Source organism: Coregonus clupeaformis, chromosome 11, assembly GCF_020615455.1.
Source record: "Coregonus clupeaformis isolate EN_2021a chromosome 11, ASM2061545v1, whole genome shotgun sequence".
Lineage (NCBI taxonomy): Eukaryota > Metazoa > Chordata > Actinopteri > Salmoniformes > Salmonidae > Coregonus > Coregonus clupeaformis.
Window position 1 is genome coordinate 12,738,707 of NC_059202.1, and position 13,339 is coordinate 12,752,045.

A 13,339-nucleotide genomic window follows, 5' to 3' on the forward strand; every position below is an offset into this window, starting at 1 on the left:
TGTACCGATTATGGTGCGTCCTAGCAGGGCAATGTCGTGGTCAGTGGGGTTAGAGACATCAAGCATGACAACTGGAAAAACACCTTTCTTAACTCTGACTAGTGTGTCAAAGAACTCAAGTTCATCTGGCCACTGCGGGTTCAGGTCTGGCTGGAAAAGCATTGTCATGTCATCTTTGAAAGGCTGGGAAGCTACCCGGCACTCAATCTGAATGCTACTGTGTTTTGGTACAGCAACCTTCTCTTTCTTGGTCTTCACTGCGTATTCATCTGTCTGTTCTGCGCTAACAGCCTGTATAAAAGCCCTCACCTTATTTCTTTTGAGGCTTGGGAAAGCTTTTTTCACTGTACTGTACCGTTTAGTCTTTTCGGTCATTGTCAGGATGTGCTCAATAACATTGAAACCTATGATGGGATGAGATAGGTGACAGCCTTTCATTACCAGCACTGGGATGATCAGTTCCTTCGTTTGGTCAGTTTCAGAGGCTAGCCGAAAAGTTGTTTCAATCCATCCCAGGTACGGCATTTCAGTCCCATTTGCTGCCGTCAATCTTAGATCATCAGGTGAGTCCAGAATTTCTGAAACATCCCTCAGCCTTGCGTTTGGGAGAGATTCCGCTTTCCATCGTTCATCAATGACCGATACCTGAGAGCCTGTGTCCCATAGAGCTTGGAGGTGGTGGCGATTCAGGTGACACTCAACAAGGCACTGTCTACCGACTAGCGAGGTGACCTTATGGGGGGTGGCAACCTTGAGCTAGGGATGGTAAAGAGTGGGCATTTTCTTCTGTACAGGAAAGCTTTTCACAGGTAGAGTCCATTTTCAGGTGAGTGCATTTTTCCTTATGTTTAGTCCAATGTTGGTTTTGACATCCTTTGGAACAGTACAGTGTCTCTTTACATGATGAACATTGTTCCAGGTTCTCAAATGACTCTTCTCTGGCACAATTTGCACATTTCTGGGACTTTTGGTAGCTATGGTTAACACTTGTCCCTCAGCGGTAACCCTTCCCCGTTTAAAGGGGCCTCTTTGGATGGTCTGACTCCCCGGATTTTACATCCAGCTTGAAAATGTTCTCCACTCCCACATCGGAAGCAGTGTGTGCAGCGTGCATCTGTTCTGGCCTGCTGGCAGACAAAACACCTCCTTGGAGCTTGAGCAGAGCGGTTGGTATACAGGTTAGGTGCATATTGATACTGCGCAGGGTCAGGTGCATGGGGCTGACTGTAGTTGCTGTAATACTGCTGCTGGGAAACAGGTGGCTGGGGTTCCCTATCTGGCCTCCTAACTGGAAGTGGGGCATGGGCATAAGGCGATGACTGAAACATAGGCTGCTGTAATGTCTCCTTAATCTGAGCAATCTCTGCACTGAGACCTTTTAGGGAAGCTACACCTGTCTTAAGTTCAGCTAACTCTGTTAACAGTTCTGCGGGTATCTTAGCTTTGGCTTCCTTCACAGGACACTTTGCAGATGGCGTATCTTCTAACTGGACTACACTTACAGTTGTAGCAGGCTGTGGGGCATTAAAACGCTTTTGTTTCGTCTTTCTAACTCATTAGCACAAGCAATGTTAAGCTTCTCTAGCAAAACCTCATCTGATGTTTCGCTATCAAGCAGGAGAGGCTGCATGTCTATCCTGATACTGTCACTCTGGAGGCCTGTAAGGACTGTGTGTAAACACATGCGCTGGACTAGAGCAGGGTCATACTTAAGCCCTGATTCTGACTCCTGGGACGCAAATAGTACTTTCTGCCTCAAATCTAAGACGCGCATCAGGAAGCTTTGAGGGGTCTCCTTGCTATGCTGTGCTTCTGAAGCTAGCTGTTTGTAAAGCTCTGTTGCACTCTTCTCTTGGAAGTGGGAACGCAGGATGCATCTAAGTGTGGGAAGAGTTAGCTGGGGTTTACCTTCCAAGTAGCTGCGTAGCTGTGAGCCTGGAGAAATAGCCCTGATTACTGCGTCTACTATTTCTACCTCAGGATAGCCTCTGTTAAGTCCATTCTCAATCTGATGGGCAAGGCTGGAAAAAGTCAGTTTATCTTTCTGGCCCGGTTCACCTATCTGACCAGAAATTTTTAACTCTTTGCGCCAGTATGAGCCGGGCTGTGCACTGGGTGAGAGCTGCATGCTCCTCTGAAGATGGGCAGGGGGTTGGGGCTGGCGCAGAGAATCACTGGCTTGGTCTGCAGTACTCTGCTCAGTTCCCACCCCTTGTTGTGGGGTTACAGTTCTCAGTCCCTCTATTCTGTGATGTGTTCTGGCTGTTTCAATATCATGGTCAGTTTGCCCTGTCTTGCTATCTATGCCACTGATCATCTCTGTCATTTTGTCTTTAAGTAACAATAATTCCGACATGCCGCCATCTTCTAACTCTGCAACTTCCTCTCTTTCAAGGAACATCATAATGTGAGTCATCAGTGATATGCGGGATTTGTCTTGAACATCTCTTCTCTGTTCGCCTGATATGTCAAGGAAATCACATACGTCTAGTAACTTGTCTTTAGTCAGGGTGTGCAATTCTCCTACTACCTCTTCCTGTAGTTCTTCCAAGGCGGTTGTCATGTTGACAGGACAGGAGGAACCTTTACTGTGCAGGAGTTGACTCTGAATTAGATGGTCCTTACTGTCTCTGATGGTCTCTCAACGGCCTCAGTTGACACGTACTTAACCACCAACTTCCAGCTCCTCGAACAGCAACACTTTCCTCACTGCAGCCTGCCTGGGTTGTTATGTAGGGATTTAGCTGGCTCGGAATTCAGCGACCAGGATGTGGAAGCCGGACATCTGAGCAGCAATCTCAGCGGAGCCTCCAAAATGTTACACCCCTGAAAAAGGGGAGAAATAATCACGAACGTGACGCAGTTATGTTTCCTCACTGACAAATTTAGTGTAATGATTTTACAAAAAATACCACATTTTACAGAACAACAGATCTACAGGAACCAGAGATTTGTAGGGTACAAAGCTTATTCAAGTCACAACAGCATAAACTGTAATTCACTAAAACATATACAAATGTTTCAATATAACTGTCAAACACAAAGTAGCTTTAGCTCAGTAACCCATAACTACATTTATCAACCATGTCAACAAAGTATTCGAAACACATTATACAAATAACCCCAAATATTATATTAACAACGCACATATTCATTCACAATTAGCATAAAATGGCAGCTACTCTCAGTACGAAGCTATCGCTGCAACCAAGCAGATTACAGTCACACACGCACCTAATAACTCTCTTCAACTTAACTCTAACTTCCTCAAGATGTTACTAACACATACCTTAAACTCTCTTCACAGGTTAGCAAGTTATTACATTCAAATTAACTCGTTTCATATCAATAACGTACCTGAAAAAGGGGAGAAATAATCACGAACGTGACGCAGTTATGTTTCCTCACTGACAAATTTAGTGTAATGAGAAAAAGACCGCGATTCCCCCAGGAAGTTGGGTGGAGACCAGAGCAATCGATCTCAGGCTCATAGATTAAGAGCATTTAGTAGATCACAGATGAACACTTTTACCCTTAAATTAGGCACCACAAACTAAAGTAGTCAATATAACATTTACACATTCCTCTTACAATATTAACCCTTTGACTCTTGACGGATTTTAAACACCTTTATGCATTTTATCAATCTCTATGAAGTAGTACTGGATGCATAATCTTTTTAACCTTAGATATTTTAAGATCCTTACATACCATGAACTTACTAATACTTTTTAGTGTATAACAGGCTATGAATATGTCCTTTAACCTGTCACACTGGTATGACGCCATGCAGGTGTCCTGTCGTTCCCATACGGCTGAAGCCCACTCCAGGGCTCTACCAAGCAGCAATTCAATAACAAAGGCTATCCTAGCCTTGTCTGTGGCGTAAGAGTGGGGCTGTAGATCGAACACTAATCCACACTGCATGAGAAAGGAACGGCATCTTCCCAAATCCCCCTCATACTTCTCAGGCGTCGGAACCTTGGGCTCACTGAAGGGCACAGCTCCAGAAGCGGCAGGCGAGAGAGGTGAAACCGGTGGTGGATTCTCCACCGGCAAACTGAGATCTTCGTCAGACTGGCAGAAAAGTTCTGAACAGATAACGCTATCTCCTGTAGCGCCGTGCTGTGTTGTCCCAACATCATCTCCCGCTGGGTAATGGCAGGGCGAACAGAGTCCAGGTCCGCTGGGTTCATTTATGGCCGGATCGTTCTGTCACGGTTCTCTAAGACCGAACCCAGAAGCAGACCAGGACAAGGTGAGTTGAACGAATGAGAGTGTTTATTTACAGATAAAAGATGCAGAATAGTCCAGGAGACGGAGCGGGTGACGGAGATGAGTAGGTGGTGGTGAAGTGGCAGATGAACTGATGGCACGGCAGGGGTTGGGTGAAGGTTCCGGGAGAATGACTGTAGACAGAACAAACGGAGGTAAGTACAAGGCAGGTCAACAAGGTGCAAAAAACAACAAAACTAACGCTAGTACTCTGAGGCTGATACTCTGGCAAAACATACTGTTTATGGCTAACGATCCGGCAGGGAATGGATGTCAGGTCAGAGCTTATGAAGGGGTGATGATCAGGACCAGGTGTGCCGAAGCTGATGAGAAGCAGGTGCGGGTAATCGAGAGATCACCCGCCTAGCAACGTCGCCCGGTAACCGGACAGGGTGCGTTCAGGCTCCTTCGGGAAACAGGAGACACAGAGCAGAAAAACGGCAACACAGGCAGGAACAGACTCAGGACGCAGGGTTCATGACAGTTACAAATGGGATAAACAAAAACGTACAGTCGATAACACAATAGAAAAATAGAAAATCTATATACAGTGTGTGAAAATGTAGTAAGTTATGGAGGTAAGGCAATAAATAGGCCAGAGTGCAAAATAATTACAATTTAGTATTAACACAGGAGTGATAGATGTGCAGAAGATGATGTGCAAATAGAGATACTGGGGTGCAAATGAGCAAAATAAATAACAATATGGGGATGAGGTAGTTGGGTAGGCTAATTACAGATGGGCTGTGTACAGGTGCAGTGATCAGTAGCTGCTCTGACAACTGATGCTTAAAGTTAGTGAGGGAGATAAGAGTCTCCAGCTTCAGAGATTTTTGCAGTTCGTTCCAGTCATTGGCAGCAAAGAACTGGAAGGAATGGCGGCCAAAGGAGGTGTTGGCTTTGGGGATGACCAGTGAGATATACTGTACCCGCTGGAGCGTATACTATGGGTGGGTGTTGCTATGGTGACCAATGAGCTAAGATAAGGTGGGGATTTGCCTAGCAGTGATTTATAGATGACCTGGAGCCAGTGAGTTTGGTGACGAATATGTAGTGAGGGCCAGCCAACGAGAGCGTACAGGTCACATTGGTGGGTAGTATATGGGGCTTTGGTGACAAAACGGATGGCACTGTGATAGACTACATCCAATTTTACGAGGGCATGTTTGGCAGCATGAGTGAAGGAGGCTTTGTTGCAAAATAAGAAGCCAATTCTAGATTTCACTTTGGATTGGAGATGCTTAATGTGAGTCTGGAAGGAGAGTTTACAGTCTAACCAGACACCTAGGTATTTGTAGTTGTCCACATACTCTAGGTCAGACCCGTCGAGAGTAATTGATTCTAGCATTCGATTGAAGAGCATGCATTTAGTTTTACTAGTGTTTAAGAGCAGTTGGAGGCTACGGAAGAAGTGTTGTATGGCATTGAAGCTCGTTTTGAGGTTTGTTAACACAGTGTCCAATGAAGGGACAGATGTATACAAAATGGTGTCGTCTGCGTAGAGGTGGATCTGAGAGTCACCAGCAGCAAGAGCGACATCATTGATATACACAGAGAAAAGAGTCAGCCTGAGAATTGAACCCTGTGGCACCCCCATAGAGACTGCCAGAGGTCCAGACAACAGGCCTTCATATGAGGGAGATTTTTTAGTGGACTATGAGATAAAACTGAGTTAATCACAAACATATTGTTAGAATTCTCTGTTGCTAGGCAAGAACTTAATTGGGTCATTTCACTGTGTGTGTGTGGGTGAAGTGGGAATCTGACCTAGGGTTGAATTGCTCGCTGTTACTTAAATCCATGGCTGTGCTACCTTATCAGAGACTGAAACCAGACTGTGGCCTAATGCATCTCTCCTCAAACAAAGGTTCTGAGAGCGGAGCCAAAGTTGAACAGCGTTTAGACTAGTCATGAGTAATTACAGCATGGTGGGAGGGGAAGAGGGGTAGGTTTGGGTGTGTTTGAAAGATTAAGTGTGAACCTGTCATGTCCAACAATCAATCTTCAGGTCAAGCTCAGGAGAGCTGGGGTTGAACAGAGTTTAAACTAAACATGAGTGTTTTTGCAAGATAAGGGATTGATTGATTGTATTACTATTGATTCTGAACTGAATAAAAGTTGAATTTAGCAGCCATCATAGACAAAGGAGGTGGGCGGAGCGATAGAGAGCGGGAAACTGAAGAGGGAGGGATTTTAAGATAGGATGTGTGTGAATGAGACTATATAGAGGGGGAGGAGAGAGAGAGAAAATGGGCTACTCTGCAGATCAGCACGGCTTTGTTTGAATTGTAAATAAAGTCAAATCTTAATTCTACAAAAACTCTGGAAGAACTTTGATTTTTAATAAAGTATAGTGAATATTTTCCACAACATAATTGGCACCCAACGTGAGGCTGGAAAGAGATGTTGAGTGCTTTGCCATCGGAGGAGGCTTTGACGAATCACACAGATACAGTGGCCACTGTTAAACAAAGGTAAGCGATGTTCTTACTTCTAGCATAAAAAAGCCTCTCCGGCATTAAGGACTAAATTTAGCAAAAGTACAGAGTTTTTGTTGGAATGAGAAATAATCATACATGCAATGTTATTGTATATAAGTGTAAATAAGTTAAATCCTGTGGTACCGCTGTGGAGAGCTAGGGTTAGCACTCCAGAGGACTGAATGGGCAGGTGGCTAGCCAAGAGTTGTACATAAGATTGAGAGGGCCTACGGTACCGCTCTAACGTGGAGTTCATTGTTAGAGGTCTGCTCGGGTAGGTGTGCATCATCCTGTGTGTGATGATGAACTAATTAGACAGCTAATTGGGTAAAAAAGTAGGTCATCCTGAGTAGGTGACACCATAAATTGGAAGTCGCGCCGGTCATCTCAGGTAGGTGGACGGTTGTGAACAGCCACCAGGGCTTCAAAGTATAGAGAAATAATTAGATAGAGTAGGTCTGCTCATCTCGTATGGGTGAATGGTTTGCTTGACCGGCTGTGGTTCATTCAATTGTGATTAAGTTGTATGTTTCATCTGTCTCATTCAGGTTGCTCATTTGGTCAGCTTGATCAATTCGCTTTGTTCAAACGTCTGATACAGTTGTTCGTCCTGCTGGTCATTCTGTCTGATTCATTTAAGCACGAGTGGCTGCTTATCTGTGTGAGTGATCGGACAATAAAAAGAAATCCTGCAAATAATAGCCTTTTCTTTGTGGAGGGAGTGTCAGGAAAGGGACTATAATTTAGGTCGTTTGAAGCTTCTAAGGCTGGTGGAGAAAGGGCAAGCCCAATCTTGCATTAGGAAGAGGAGAATTAATAGTATGTGGATATTCATTTACTAACGGAGTCTTTATCAGGAGAGGTATGAGAAATCTTGTTGGAGGAACAGGTCACGTGTACGGGGGTGATCATATGACGTCAACACATTATATTTCGGTCAAGCTTTTAGGGGGTCATTATATTTGGGAAAGTTAGAAATAATGTAGGATTATGGTAAAATTGACCATAGTGAAATGTCAAATGTTGATAGGGTTAACATTCCAAATTTGGGCACTATTATAGAAGAAAATATTCCTGTAGGTTGTACGAATATTGATTGTGTGTTGGGAAATAGCATTGTGTGAATGTGATATGAGAGTCGTGTGAATATGGGAATGAGTTAATCTGAAGTTTAGAGAATAAACTGTTGATATAATGATATATTGGGTTTGTACAACACTGCCTGTCATAGAGTAGTGTGAGATCAGTGAATAAGTGACCAGTTTATAAGATTCTGGGAGGATTTTAGGACTGAGGGGCAGGGTCTAGGTAGTAAAGTTAATGTTCCGCTGGGACTAGATTATGGTAAACTAACTTGTGGCAATAAAGAATCATTAGAAATACGAATGGTTTGGTTGATATGAATATATTAAAATATGATGAATGTTATGCGTGGGTAATTGATTACTAGAGATTGGATAAAAGTGGAATAATATATAAGTGCTGGCTTGCGCGCCCAAACATGTAGACGTACAGTGGGGAGAACAAGTATTTGATACACTGCCGATTTTGCAGGTTTTCCTACTTACAAAGCATGTAGAGGTCTGTAATGTCTATCATAGGTACACTTCAACTGTGAGAGACGGAATCTAAAACAAAAATCCAGAAAATCACATTGTATGATTTTTAAGTGATTCATTTGCATTTTATTGCATGACATAAGAATTTGATACATCAGAAAAGCAGAACTTAATATTTGGTACAGAAACCTTTGTTTGCAATTACAGAGATCATACGTTTCCTGTAGGTCTTGACCAGGTTTGCACACACTGCAGCAGGGATTTTGGCCCACTCCTCCATACAGACCTTCTCCAGATCCTTCAGGTTTCGGGGCTGTCGCTGGGCAATACAGACTTTCAGCTCCCTCCAAAGATTTTCTATTGGGTTCAGGTGTGGAGACTGGCTAGGCCACTCCAGGACATTGAGATGCTTCTTACGGAGCCACTCCTTAGTTGCCCTGGCTGTGTGTTTCGGGTTGTTGTCATGCTGGAAGACCCAGCCACGACCCATCTTCAATGCTCTTACTGAGGGAAGGAGGTTGTTGGCCAAGATCTCGCGATACATGGCCCCATCCATCCTCCCCTCAATACGGTGCAGTCGTCCTGTCCCCTTTGCAGAAAAGCAGCCCCAAAGAATGATGTTTCCACCTCCATGCTTCACGGTTGGGATGGTGTTCTTGGGGTTGTACTCATCCTTCTTCTTCCTCCAAACACAGCGAGTGGAGTTTAGACCAAAAAGCTCTATTTTTGTCTCATATATTTTTATATTTATATTTCATCAGACCACATGACCTTCTCCCATTCCTCCTCTGGATCATCCAGATGGTCATTGGCAAACTTCAGACGGGCCTGGACATGCGCTTGCTTGAGCAGGGGGACCTTGCATGCGCTGCAGGATTTTAATCCATGACGGCGTAGTGTGTTACTAATGGTTTTCTTTGAGACTGTGGTCCCAGCTCTCTTCAGGTCATTGACCAGGTCCTGCCGTGTAGTTCTGGGCTGATCCCTCAACTTCCTCGTGATCATTGATGCCCCACGAGGTGAGATCTTGCATGGAGCCCCAGTACAATACAATACAATTTTATCCCTGATGTCCTTACACAGCTCTCTGGTCTTAGCCATTGTGGAGAGGTTGGAGTCTGTTTGATTGAGTGTGTGGACAGGTGTCTTTTATACAGGTAACGAGTTCAAACAGGTGCAGTGAATACAGGTAATGAGTGGAGAACAGGAGGGCTTCTTAAAGAAAAACTAACAGGTCTGTGAGAGCCGGAATTCTTACTGGTTGGTAGGTGATCAAATACTTATGTCATGCAATAAAATGCAAATTAATTACTTAAAAATCATACAATGTGATTTTCTGGATTTTTGTTTTAGATTCCGTCTCTCACAGTTGAAGTGTACCTATGATAAAAATTACAGACCTCTATATGCTTTGTAAGTAGGAAAACATGCAAAATCGGCAGTGTATCAAATACTTGTTCTCCCCACTGTACGTGGGGGGTGGGAGACAGTACATAGATCATGTGATAGAAATAAGATTAAGCATTATAATAACTATCTATCATTTCGGAGCAGAGGTGATATAGTAAAGGAATTTTAGTATATTAGGGGGAAAAAACATAATCCATTTGATAAAAATTTGTTACATCTGTTTCCAAATCAATGAATGTAGATTTGACTCATTGACTGCTAAGTCATTCCCTTTGAGCTTGTGAGATCTTTGTCCGGTAAAGCTATTTTCTGATGTGTGGTATGTGCCAGATGCTAAGACTACAGACCATTATAATTGGAATAAAGGAGGATTTACTTGTCATTTCAATAAAGCATAGATTCTGCATTACTGACTAAAATCTAGATTTTCTGATTATAGTTCAACTATGGTTATGGGTTGAGTAGATTGATAGAACAGTCAGTGTTGATTTTGTGGTGTAAGACTGGGAATTAGTAGTTTGTGGGGTTCGAATTGAACGACTCACTTATTCAACAGGAATAGTGGGGGGAGAAAGAGAGTTATTTTTTGTGTTGCCGAATGAGTTGATAGTTTAAAAACTACTGAGAATAGAGTTGTAATTTGGAATATTGAATTGAATATGGATATGAATTGAATGTATGCTTGTCAACTATAGCAAGTATTGGTTTTATTAATTAGAGCCTAATCAGAAAGGACAGTTACATACATTTAATAGCGGACTGGTAATTGCGATAGAGCTGTGGCAATGATTTGAATTGATAACAAGGGAAAGTGATTTAATAGGGAAGTTAGAATTGCAACTGTGAATTGTTTGGGTAGACTGAAAGGAAAGTAATGTATTTTAGTAATATGAATGCAAATATACTATTAGTTATGGGTGGTTTGTGAATAGACTTTACTAATGCCATGTTCTAGTTCGCGGGTAAAAGAGAGACAGTCCAGCGAGTACGAATCGGGCTGTAAGAGACATTTGAAGCAGAAATCTGAATAGTTGAATGGAAAACATTTATTTGACAAATTCTAATTGTTATTACTTTATTCTATAGTTTGCGTAACACCAGTGACGTATGCAAATAGTTAATGAATTCTAAAACGATAATTTGTTACGTGGACCAGTGGATTGCAAGTACATTTACATTTTAGTCATTTAGCAGACGCTCTTATTCAGAGCGACTTACAGGAGCAATTAGGGTTAAGTGCATTGCTCAAGGGCACATCGACAGATTTTTCACCTAGTCGGCTCGGGGATTAGAACCAGCAACCTTTCGGTTACTGGCACAACACTCTTAACCACTAAGCTACCTGCCACCCCAGGTAGCTTTAACTATTATGCTGATGGGATAGCACCAATTTATTGTGGGTTCTAGATTTGTTAAACAACAAATGTATATTTTAACTAAAGTAATCCAATAAACTACAATTATAACATTATCAGGAAAAGGCACACACTAATGGGAAACAGCTATTACCTATGTCGTTGACTCAGTAATAAGACCAGGATGATAGTAATAATAGAAATCTAGGTAGGAGAATTTAGGATAGGGACTAGCTGTCCAGATATAGACAAGTAAAAGAGAAAGACAAAAAAGGATGAGTTAGGGAATAAATGCCAAGATGGAGATTAGAACGAGAACCAGCCACATTTATCTATAGGATAAGTGGAGATAGAATAGTGGATTACACAGAGACGGGAAATGTCTAATGTATGGTATAGATATACTGAAAGACAGGAAAATAAGGTATAGGAAGTTAGATACGAAAAACCTAGATTAAAGAAAATAGAAACGTGAATATGATTAGGGGTGAATAGGGGGTGGTCTAGCGACCTAGAACGAATAGACTACTGGGAAAATACCTAGGGACAGGAAAGTGAGGGGGCTATTTTATAGGTTTGGGGTAAGATAAGGGAACAAAGGAAAATAAGAGTATAATACGAATGCACAGGGGAGCGGGTGTCTTATCTTAATGGGAGATGAGACAAGGGAACAAAGGATAAGAAGAATATTAAAGTAAAGGCAAGGGATAAAATCTCATTTTTTGGAAAGAAAGGAGAGAGAAAGAGAAAGAAATCTTGAAAATATTCTGGGAGGAAGGAAAGAGATGGAGGGACAGCATAGCCAAGGCTAGAAGGATAATAATGGAGAGGGAGAGTGAACCAAAAAAGGCTGGCTTAACTACACCACCACCATACACTCAAGGGGGCCAGTATTCTCAGGTCACAGGTCTAGTCTCAATAACAGGGAATGTAGAGATAGAAGCAAAAAAAGGGAAGCAACAGGTTTCCACACCAAAAAGAGGAGAGAAATCACATTTAGATATAGACTGATATGGAGGGCTGATTGGCATGTTAACGGAACTGGAAAATTATGGGATAGATGAACAAGAGTATGATGGGGAAAAAAAGGTGTGGAGAATACAAGTGATGAGGAAGGTGAAGAACTTAGACAGTATGCTGACAGAGTGAGACAAAGGGACGACTATCAGAGCAAGGAGCCACGGGAGGCAAAACTATAGTAACAGAATTAGGTAAGGCACTATACGCTCATCTGGAAAAACACAATTTAAGAAACAGAAGAACAATAAGAAAGCCCCAAAAATATGGAGCTCAATATCCCATTTTGGTAAAGGGGACACAGGTTCACTATGTGCCCTGGGGAACGCAAGACCTGGAAGGTCTGGTGACTTGTCACGATCGTCATAATGAGTAGACCAAGGCGCAGCGTGATATGCGTACATCTTCTTTAATAGTGTACTTTTCCAACACGATACAATAACAAAACAACAAACGATACGTGAAGTCCTCGGTTAACAAAACACAAACCTACATGGAACAAGATCCTACAAAACACAAGTGCACAACAGGCTGCCTAAGTATGGTTCCCAATCAGAGACAACAAGCAACAGCTGATTCTCGTTGCCTCTGATTGAGAACCACCCCGGCCAACCTAGAAAACACATGAACTAGAAACTGAACATAGAACACAAAACATAGACCCTACACACCCTGGCTCAACATATAAGAGTCCCCAGAGCCAGGGCGTGACATGACTAGACTGCCTAACCTGCATGAAGGAGCAGGAAAATTAGAACATTTGAAGAACAAACGATGGGGAAGCAACTGACGGTGGGAGACTTGAAGGCATTGCTGGCCAGGGTGGTGGGAGTGGCCAAAATGGAGAACCTGTTGCAGGCGGATGGCCTCATACCGACGGTGCGGAGAACGATTCTGGATGGAGTGGCCTTTGACAATTATAGGCCAGGACTATGGCACACTCTGAGAATAGAGTATCCATCCAAAATAGACCCTAAAGCACTGAGAGGGGAGCCATTGGGGGATAAAGAAAACCTGGCAGGTTACCTGGAGGACCATCTCAAGAGGTGGCGACAAGAAACAGAAAGAGATCCAGAGGGGGATCCACTGATGACAACACTGTTCAGGACATCATTGTAGGAAGCAATGCCAACGCCTGTCAGAAGCAGACTAGAAGATGTAGTGGGACTAACGTCAAAGTCACACAAAGAATTCTGCGACCATGTTATCCACGCAGTGGAGAAATACAGGAAGGATGAACAGA